This window comes from Schistocerca serialis, chromosome 3, assembly GCF_023864345.2.
Source record: "Schistocerca serialis cubense isolate TAMUIC-IGC-003099 chromosome 3, iqSchSeri2.2, whole genome shotgun sequence".
Classification (NCBI taxonomy): domain Eukaryota; kingdom Metazoa; phylum Arthropoda; class Insecta; order Orthoptera; family Acrididae; genus Schistocerca; species Schistocerca serialis.
Genome location: NC_064640.1, coordinates 402,331,400 through 402,341,528, shown reverse-complemented (window position 1 = coordinate 402,341,528; position 10,129 = coordinate 402,331,400).

Genomic DNA, 10,129 nt, shown 5'->3' with positions numbered 1-10,129 from the left:
TAATAGACTGTTACCTTCGAGTTAATTCAGAATGTTCGAACACAGTATATGTCCTAAAATCCTATTGTATATCGACGTCAGTTATATGGGTCCGTAATTCATCGGATTACACTGTTTTGTTGAATATTGGCGGGCCCCGTGCAACTTCCCAGTTTTTAAGTACGGATCTTTCGTCGAGCGAGCGGTTGTGTAAGACTGCTAAATATGGGGCTATTGTATCGGTATACTCTGAAAGGAACTTAACTAGTATACTATCTCGACCGGAAGACTCACTTTTATTAAGTGATTTAATCTATTTCCCTGCAACGAGAAGGATAGAAATAACGAAACGGTACTTATTGTGCCTATATAATTATAACAGGAAGAATTTAGGATGAAATATATAGGTGATTTGATGGTATACAGGTCGCTGAAATTTACTACGCCCAACTGCCACACTGAGGAAGCACCAATGATTGTAATCTGGCTGAGCATCCAGTCGAAGTGAGCTTGGACTATGATGATTCCAATTTCACCACCAAAGGATAAAAACTGTGTGACAAAACAGAAGTACCGGAGAAGGGACCCAAACCCTTGTGAGCACCTTGCGCTAGTCGTCTCTAATGAATAAGCTGAGGACATACTGTTTGAAGATGTTAAGACAATATGTGATAGCACAAGCGCACAATTCCAAGACTCGGTGTCACACTAAGTGAAGATTGTACATGAATATGACCTCGAAATAGTTAGTTCGAAACGTTACGCAATTCTTCAGAGTTAAACTGTGCAGCTAACGTGCTGCGCGTACCGAAAAATCTGATCGCTAATGGCTGACCGCTGGAACTGCTCCCTAAAAACCGAAAATGGTTCAAATGGCTCTGAGCACCATGGGACTTAACATCTGAGGTCATCAGTCCCCTAGAGTTAGAACTACTTAAACCTAACTTAACCTAAGGACATCACACACATCCGAGCCCGAGGCAGGATTCGAACCTGCGAGCGTAGCAGCAGTGCGGTTCCGGACTGAAGCGCCTAGAACCGCTCGGCCACCGCGGCCGGCCCCTAAAAACCGACCCACCGCTCGCGCTCCTCTGGTTTGTACAGCGTAAAAATGAAAGGGGAGAGTAGAAGACGATGAAACAAACAAATAATCCCAATAAACATTGGTTAGGAAACCGATGGATTCCCCGATTCGACAAATTACGACTGACTACATGAACACCTTGTAACAGAGTATCCTAGTATCGACTGCGATTCACTGGCAGAACACTTAGAAGGTGCAACAGATCTACTAAAGAGACTGCTTACACCACACTTGTCCGTCCTATCCTGGAGTATTGCTGTGCAGTGTGGGATCAGCAACAGGTGGGACTGACGGATGACATCGCAAATGTTCAAAGAAGGGCAGCTCGCTTTGTATTATCGCGAAATAGGGGAGATAGTGCCACAGACATGATACGTGAATTGGAGTGGCAATCCTTAAAACAAAGGCGTTTTTCGAAGCTACGGGATCTTCTCATGAAATTTCAATCGTCAGTTTTGTCCTCCTATTGCGAAAACATTCTGTTGGCACCCACCTACATAGGAAGAAATGATCATCACGATAAAATATGAGAAATCAGGGATCTCACAGAAAAATTTAAGTTCTCGTTTTTCCCACGCGCCGTTCGAGAGTGGAACGGTAGAGACAGCTTGAAGGTGGTTCATTGAACCCACTGTCAGACACTTAATTGTGGATAGCTAATCACATAGATGTAGATGTACATGTAAACTGCAGATATGCACTTGAGGACAAACACATTCCAACAGGTGTTCCACATGCCCACCTTTCACGTTAAGGAGGGTTGAGCACGTCTCCTCGTCGATGCCCGTACATGGACAAAAATTCCAAGCGTTTCCCGAATGCATTAACAACACACAATGCGTTCTCAGAGTTCATCGACACTATCAATATGACTGGAATACACCAAAGCTTTTAAATTCTACCACCAACAAAAAAAGCTATTGGGTTCAAGTCAGTAGACCTGGGAGGCCAATGATATTGGCGAGCCACAAATGATAAACTTGCTGTCGAAGAGTCGTCCTACATACTCCCGAATAGCCAGAGGAAAGAGTACCCATGCACCATTATGCCTGCTCAAAAATGGTTCAAATGGCTCTGAGCACTATGGGACTCAACTGCTGTGGTCATCAGTGCCCTAGAACTTAGAACTACTTAAACCTAACTAACCTAAGGACATCACACACACCTATGCCCGAGGCAGGATTCGAACCTGCGACCGTAGCAGCAGCGCGGCTCCGGACTGGAGCGCCTAGAACCGCACGGCCACCGCGACCGGCCCATTATGTCTGTACCACCTACGTATCCTTCTACCATGAGGAACATCACGCAGTTAGTCGATTAGCTTGTGTTGGCAAATTTCTCAGTCTGTATATTGGGTTAAAAATCGAGCGGTCTCACGCAAGCGCTGATAGGACCTGGGGAATAATGCCGTCTGACTGTCTTCTCTGAGACTACGCTTCGTAATGTAATCGTGCAGCTGCCCGTGCATTGCCATCAGAACGCCAGTACATGAAGTAGATGTCAGCCATTTCTTAATTTGGAAACGCATGGGGAACCATGGAAAACGCTTCAAATGCTACGCAAGTACACTACGTGTGCTGTTCACTGAGGAAACTGATTCTTGGCACATGGTCATTAACAGTGTTGGAACATTGATGCCAAAGCACTTATGCGTACGTCGTATCGGGGAGAGCATTAGGTTCCGGACGTGTGCTTAATAGGATTATTTGCTTGTTTCATTGTCCTTCTCTCACCCGTTTCGTTTGCACCTCTAATAGCCTAGTAGCCTGTAAAGCATAGGGTGCCCTGGATGCTGTTGTTAGCGGCCACCCAAACATCACGACATCTATTAAAATTTATCATATTCAAAAGGGTCATGTGATATATGCACAAGTATCTTATTGTTATGCATTTGGCTAAGTATCTAGAATTTTGATATAATAAGTGGCATCTGAATGATCTTTTAAGGAATTTAATGGCTTTCTGTCTTATTAAACTAATTACAAAGGAAGCATCTTTTTAACAGCGTAATGCTATAATATTATTGGAATGTGAAAGAGCAGATCAGCAGCTTTCATACCATGTACGGTACTGAGACTTTTAGTTCTATTTTCAATAATAAAAATTAAGATCGCTCTTTTTTTATCGGTGAAGTGCCGATTTCTCATGTATGATTGCTGTGCACGATGTGTTGTAGCACATAAAGCGCATTGTCTCTTACCATAGCTGCATATACTTCCCGGGGTTTTTCTATTACTTCCATCTGCGTTATTCTTTTTTAATCAAATATTAAAAACACACGAGACAAAACATATTAATTACCTTTGTCAAGAAAAATATAACAACCTGCATTTCTACAACTGGTGCTATAAACTACGTCACTTTCTCTTTATATTGTCCTGTTCCTATTGAACAAATAAACTATGACGTACTGCCTAGTTGTATTCTTTTTATCTGTTTGAGAACTTTCCGTTGGTATATCATACTATTGTATAACTATATGAATTCACAAAAATTTTTCATGAGTGGTGCTTTTACAACGGTCGCGGGACCGGGTCAGGCACAGGAACGTGGTCCGTGGGCAGACAACGGCCGTGTCGGTTATTTCCGGTTGCAGGTTACCACCTCCTACCCCTTGACTGGAGTTGGCCATCACTTCGGACAGACACATGGGCGAGCTGGTATTTCTCGCCACCGCCACCTCCTCATGTCTTTTGTGCTCGCAGTATGGCTGCCAGTAGAACGCGTGAACTTTCACGCACAGCCCAGAAGGTCCCCGTCTTACAATATCCAAACATTTAGAAACACACTTGGTGCCAGTTTCACTTTTGGTGCATGCTGCCCTCTTGATTTTACGATTTTAATGGATAGTGGCATACTAATTTTCGGAAACAGATGTTTCGACTACTTTTAAACTTCTGTAAGACTGTATGATTTTTTTAACACCTTGTATACTCTTCACCATAAGGATGACTCTCTGTGGACAGGGCCAGGTGAGGGGTACTTGCAGATAACATTAAACAGTCGGCTGCTGTCACACTGCTTACGGATCTCCAAACAGTACGTGTGAAAATTCGTATGCTACCATGGTGAATAAAATTCTCACTGCTCTTACCACCAGAAGAGGAAATACACTATGAGACTCTCACACACTTGGACCTGTACCGACCTATTATGGACTCTGAGTGCACATTTCAGTGTATCCACTTCAGGCATTTACAAGGGTGTTTCTTTGAATCAATAAATAACAGCGACAGCCGCTGTGAGAAGATTTATTGACCTGCTGTTGGTTCACAACTAGTTTCGTGACCCTAAAGTCACATCCTTTGGTATCATCAACTGATCTAAGGAAGACACAAAAAACTTTTTGTTAATCTGCATAGGCTAAACCATATGACAAAATTTTTAATTACATTGCAAATAACAAAAGAAAGGCCATGGACCTTTTTTATACATGGGTGCCGTCCCTCAGCAAAATCTAGATGTCCCTTACCCTTATGCTGATGATAGCGCAAAAAATGTTTTACGCCATGATCAGCGCAAGGATACGGGACATCTATATTTTCATGAAGGACGGCATCCGTGTCCGAAAAAGGTCATTGGTCTTTCTTTTGTAAATAACAATCTAATTAAAAATTTTATGGTATGCAGGTTAACAAGAAATTTTTGCATCTTCTTTAGGTCAACTGTTAATCACCTGAGGATGTAACTTTAAAGTCACGAAACTAGTTTTGAACCACTAGGATATCAATAAATATTTTCAAAGTAGTTGTTGCCGTTACTTATTTACTCAAATGGATTTTCTACAGCAGTGGCTGTCCCACTCAACAAGTGATCTGTAAACATTTAAAGGAATTGTATGTCATCAACCGGAAAGCGTAGTCTTCCCTCACGCACTATGCCCAATTCCTCTCGGTGTGTGAGACCTGTGTGTTGTATGTCGGTCACTCTAATGGTTATGTGCATAGCGGCACGTTTGTGTTGCATGACGATGAGCGAAGAGAGAGGGTGAAACACAGTACCAGCACGTAGCCTACTCCTCTCGAATAGTGCGAATGGGAGGTCCAGCGGGGACTGTAATTGTCGTATGGCAGCGAACCTTGGGCGATATGCTAATGCGTTAATGCCGAACTGATATACATTGGGAAAAATTAGTTCCAATTTTGGCCGTCAAGTACAAATTTGCCGCTGTACATCATCTTGTAAACGTTTCCAGTGTTCATATTGAATAAATTGTATACGTAGTGGTTACTAATAAAATCAGTATTAAGTTTTTCTCACTTGATTGATCTTCTCTGCCCACGTCAGTTTCCTAAACCATAACATATGGAAATATTTCTATACTTCTTTCTGGCATTCACGGTGCTAAATTTGTACTTGGTGGCCGAAATTGGAACTAATTTTTTCCAGCCCAAATCTGTGTCAGATTAATGCATTAGTATATCTGTTCTGGCGTAACCACAAGCGCCGGTATGAAGACCAAGAACGCAAGACCAGAGAAGGCAGTGAAACGACGTCGGTCAATGGTGCGCTGATTAGGACTGCGCCACGACAGGAGCGTCACTTGCAAGAGGTGAATACAGGATGGAGCAGAGGAAACGCATGTTCTTCACTGTTGAATGGCTGGGACATGGTTTGATAAAAATAATAAAAACAAGCATTAAGTGATAGATTTTAATGCAGTTTTGAAATACAGGGTGTTACAAAAAGGTACGGCCAAACTTTCAGGAAACATTCCTCACAAACAAACAAAGAAAATATGTTACAGGGACATGTGTCCGGAAACGCTTACGTTCCATGTTAGAGCTCATTTTATTATTTCTCTTCAAATCACATTAATCATGGAATGGAAACACACAGCAACAGAACGTACCAGCGTGACTTCAAAAACTTTGTTACAGGAAATGTTCAAAATGTTCTCCGTTAGCGAGGATTCATGCATCCACCTTCCGTCGCATGGAATCCCTGATGCGCTGATGCAGCCCTGGAGAATGGCGTATTGTATCACAGCCGTCCACAATACGAGCACGAAGAGTCTCTACATTTGGTACCGGGGTTGCGTAGACAAGAGTTTTCAAATGCCCCCATAAATGAAAGTCAAGAGGGTTGAGGTCAGGAGAGCGTGGAGGCCATGAAATTGGTCCGCCTCTACCAATCCATCGGTCACCGAATCTGTTGTTGAGAAGCGTACGAACACTTCGACTGAAATGTGCATGAGCTCCATCGTGCATGAACCACATGTTGTGTCGTACTTATAAAGGCACATGTTCTAGCAGCACAGGTAGAGTATCCCGTATGAAATGATAACGTGCTCCATTGAGCGTAGGTGGAAGAACATGGGGCCCAATCAAGACATTACCAACAACGCCTGCCCAAACGTTCACAGAAAATCTGTGTTGATGACGTGATTGCACAATTGCGTGCGGATTCTCGTCAGCCCACACATGTTGATTGTGAAAATTTACAATTTGATCACGTTGTAATGAAGCCTCATCCGTAAAGAGAACATTTGCACTGAAATGAGGATTGACACATTGTTGGATGAACCATTCGCAGAAGTGTACCCGTGGAGGCCAATCAGCTGCTGATAGTGCCTGCACACGCTGCACATGGTACGGAAACAACTGGTTCTCCCGTAGCGCTCTCCATACAGTGACGTGGTCAACGTTACCTTGTACAGCAGCAACTTCTCTGACGCTGACATTAGGGTTATCGTCAACTGCACGAAGAATTGCCTCGTCCATTGCAGGTGTCCTCGTCGTTCTAGGTCTTCTGCAGCCGCGAGTCATAGGCTGGAATGTTCCGTGCTCCCTAAGACGCCGATCAATTGCTTCGAACGTATTCCTGTCGGGACACCTTCGTTCTGGAAATCTGTCTCGATACAAACGTACCGCGCCACGGCTATTGCCCCGTCCTAATCCATGCATCAAATGGGCATCTGCCAACTCCGCATTTGTAAACATTGCACTGACTGCAAAACCACGTTCGTGATGAACACTAACCTATTGATGCTACGTACTGATGTGCTTGATGCTAGTACTGTAGAGCAATGAGTCGCATGTCAGCACAAGCACCGAAGTCAACATTACCTTCCTTCAATTGGGCCAACTGGCGGTGAATCGAGGAAGTACAGTACATACTGACGAAACTAAAATGAGCTCTAACATGGAAATTAAGCGTTTCCGGACACATGTCCACATAACATCTTTTCTTTATTTGTGTGTGAGGAATGTTTCCTGAAAGTTTGGCCGTACCTTTTTGTAACACCCTGTATACATACTTTAATTAGGTTCGAAAAATTATGGCTTGGAGATGACGTCCTTCTTGCTGGATACAAATTTGGATCCTCTCACGAAAGTTACCCATGGCTCTCTCTCCAACATTTCATTCGGCACGGCTTCAATTTCCTGACGAATGGAATTTTCCAGGTCATCAATTTTGCGAGGCTTGTTCATGTTGACTTTTGATGTTAAATACCCCACAAAAAGAAGTCCCATATCGACAAATCAAGTGAGCGAGGGGGCCAGTAAACATCACCATATCTCGAAATAACATGTCCTGGAAGCATTTGTCGAACTACTTCCATGGATGCTCTCGCCGTTTGAGCTGTGGCACCGTCCTGCTGACACCATATTTCTCTCACGTTCACTTGACGCCTTTCAAGTTCTGGACGAAGGAAGTTGTTTAACATTTTAACTTAGCTCGCTGATGTCACAATAACTGCAGTTCCTTCCTCTTCAAAAAAATAGGGTCCAACAATCCCCATCTTTGAAATGCAGCATCACGCTGTTACTTTTAAACTGTGGAGAGGTCTTTGGTGTAATTCATGTGGGTTCTCCGGCGCCCGATACCGACAATTTTGAACATTGACGTAACCGTCTACATGAAAATGTGCTTCGTCATCCATGAAGACTGTAGCATCTGCATCTTCCGTAAAAATTTCGTCCATTACGTGTCAAAACTCTCTGCGCTGCACAAAATCCCCTTCACTAAGCTGCTGAACGATCATTATCTTGTACGTGTGAAACTTAAGATCATCATGTAAGATGCAATGAAGCGAACGACGTGATGTACCCAGCGCTACAGCCTGTCGTCTAGCCGATCGTTTCGGACTAGCAAGAACTGCCTTTCTCACTCGGTCTACATTTTCTGGAGTACGATCTGAACGGGGAAGACCAGGTGGTTTCTTTTTCAACACAGATCCAGTACTTCTAAACGCTGCAACCCATCGGAGTACAGTATTTTAATCAGGCGCTGCACCTCGACGTCCAACTCTAAAATTTTGACGGAACAGACGTTGCACTGTGTCAACGGAATCATTGTTTCTAAAGTACTGCTCGACAACGAACACACGATGCTCTACGCTCCGACGCACCATAGCGACTGAAACTGCATTGTATGGGCAGTCTGCGAACATTCACTCAAGGTCAATACCCCCTCTCGTCGTCGCCGCGTACAAAAAACATGCGTTTCCTCTGCTCCACCCTGTATAAGAGCCGTTCCTGCCAGCCTCGGCCGGACATTAGTGGACAGCATCAGCGTGGCCTAGCCGAGAGTGCGACGATATCAGATTGTAGTGTTCCATATCCATTGCTTGTTTGGACTTTGTCTATACCAAAGAATATTACTTTTTGCGTGTCACTTGCGACACCGATGTAGCTGCAAAGTTAAGTATAGTCAATCTGCTTTATACAAATAAAACTCCTAATGTTACTTTCTTGAATTCTCGTGTAGTATTCCGAGAATGTAGCACACCTTAGGCACAATATACAAGACGAGTGGGCGAGACCCAACAACATCTACAAACGTGCGCTGCTATACGATAATTAAAGCCCACACTGGACCTCCGTACGTAACTGTACTTTAATTATAACCTCCCGGTAGTAGTAATGTGTGTAATAATGAATACAGCATGTGTTTCAATTATAGGTATCACGCAACACTGTAACTAACAAATAAAAAAGCTACGGAGGCGGATACCAATTGAAATTCGATCGCAGCCCAGATTTGAAGAAGGGACCACACAAAGTCGTCACTGAGAATGCTCCGAAAATAAAAGGAGCGATCAGTGCATGGTAGACAGACAACCAGGATTATAAGTTCTCAGTACATAATATTAGTCAAACCTTCAAAAGAGCACATTGGACGTTCTTGAGCGCAGTATAATTTGTAGAACCGGTATGAGAAGGTCATATGGACCTCTACCGTTGTCCATAGTCATGACAATGAAATTAGGCGTATGTGTAATTCTGTTGTACGGAATAAACGCAGTAAAAAGAGTCGACGTGAAGAGATGAGAAACTGGAAGGAAGGAGTAATTGTTCTTGGACGTTCCCATGAGCACCCCATATCCGACCGATTTATTGGTATATCAACGGGGACACTAACGTAACTACAAGGCATAGTGTATGAGAAGGTCATATGGACCTCTACCGTTGTCCATAGTCATGACAATGAAATTAGGCGTATGTGTAATTCTGTTGTACGGAATAAACGCAGTAAAAAGAGTCGACGTGAAGAGATGAGAAACTGGAAGGAAGGAGTAATTGTTCTTGGACGTTCCCATGAGCACCCCATATCCGACCGATTTATTGGTGTATCAACGGGGACACTAACGTAACTACAAGGCATAGTGTATCACTCACTGTCGTGTAACACAGCGTAAGAAAAGAGCTTGTAGAATGATCCTAAATGACAGGTAACGAGACAAATGACACGTTTATTAATGACAGTCGGTTTAAAACCCGACGGGAGTTGCTGCTTGCAGTGAATGCATGTTCATCTCAACCAGTTTCCGAGGAGAGGCTGCAAAGGAAACTGCGTGCAGTGGCCATTTGGAATCGGGTATCTCGTAGAAGTCCATTGCTCACATCAGCCCATGAAGCTGCACATTTTGCAGTCCGCGGTAGTGCGCGGTCTAGGGGACCTTGCCATGGTTCGCGCGGCTAACCCCGTCGGAGGTTCGAGTCCTCCCTCTGGGCATGAATGTGTGTGTTCTCCTTAGTGTAAGTTAGATTAAGTGGTGTGTAAGCCCAGGGACCGATGACGTCAGCAGTTTGGTCCCATAGCAACTTACCACCACCAGCT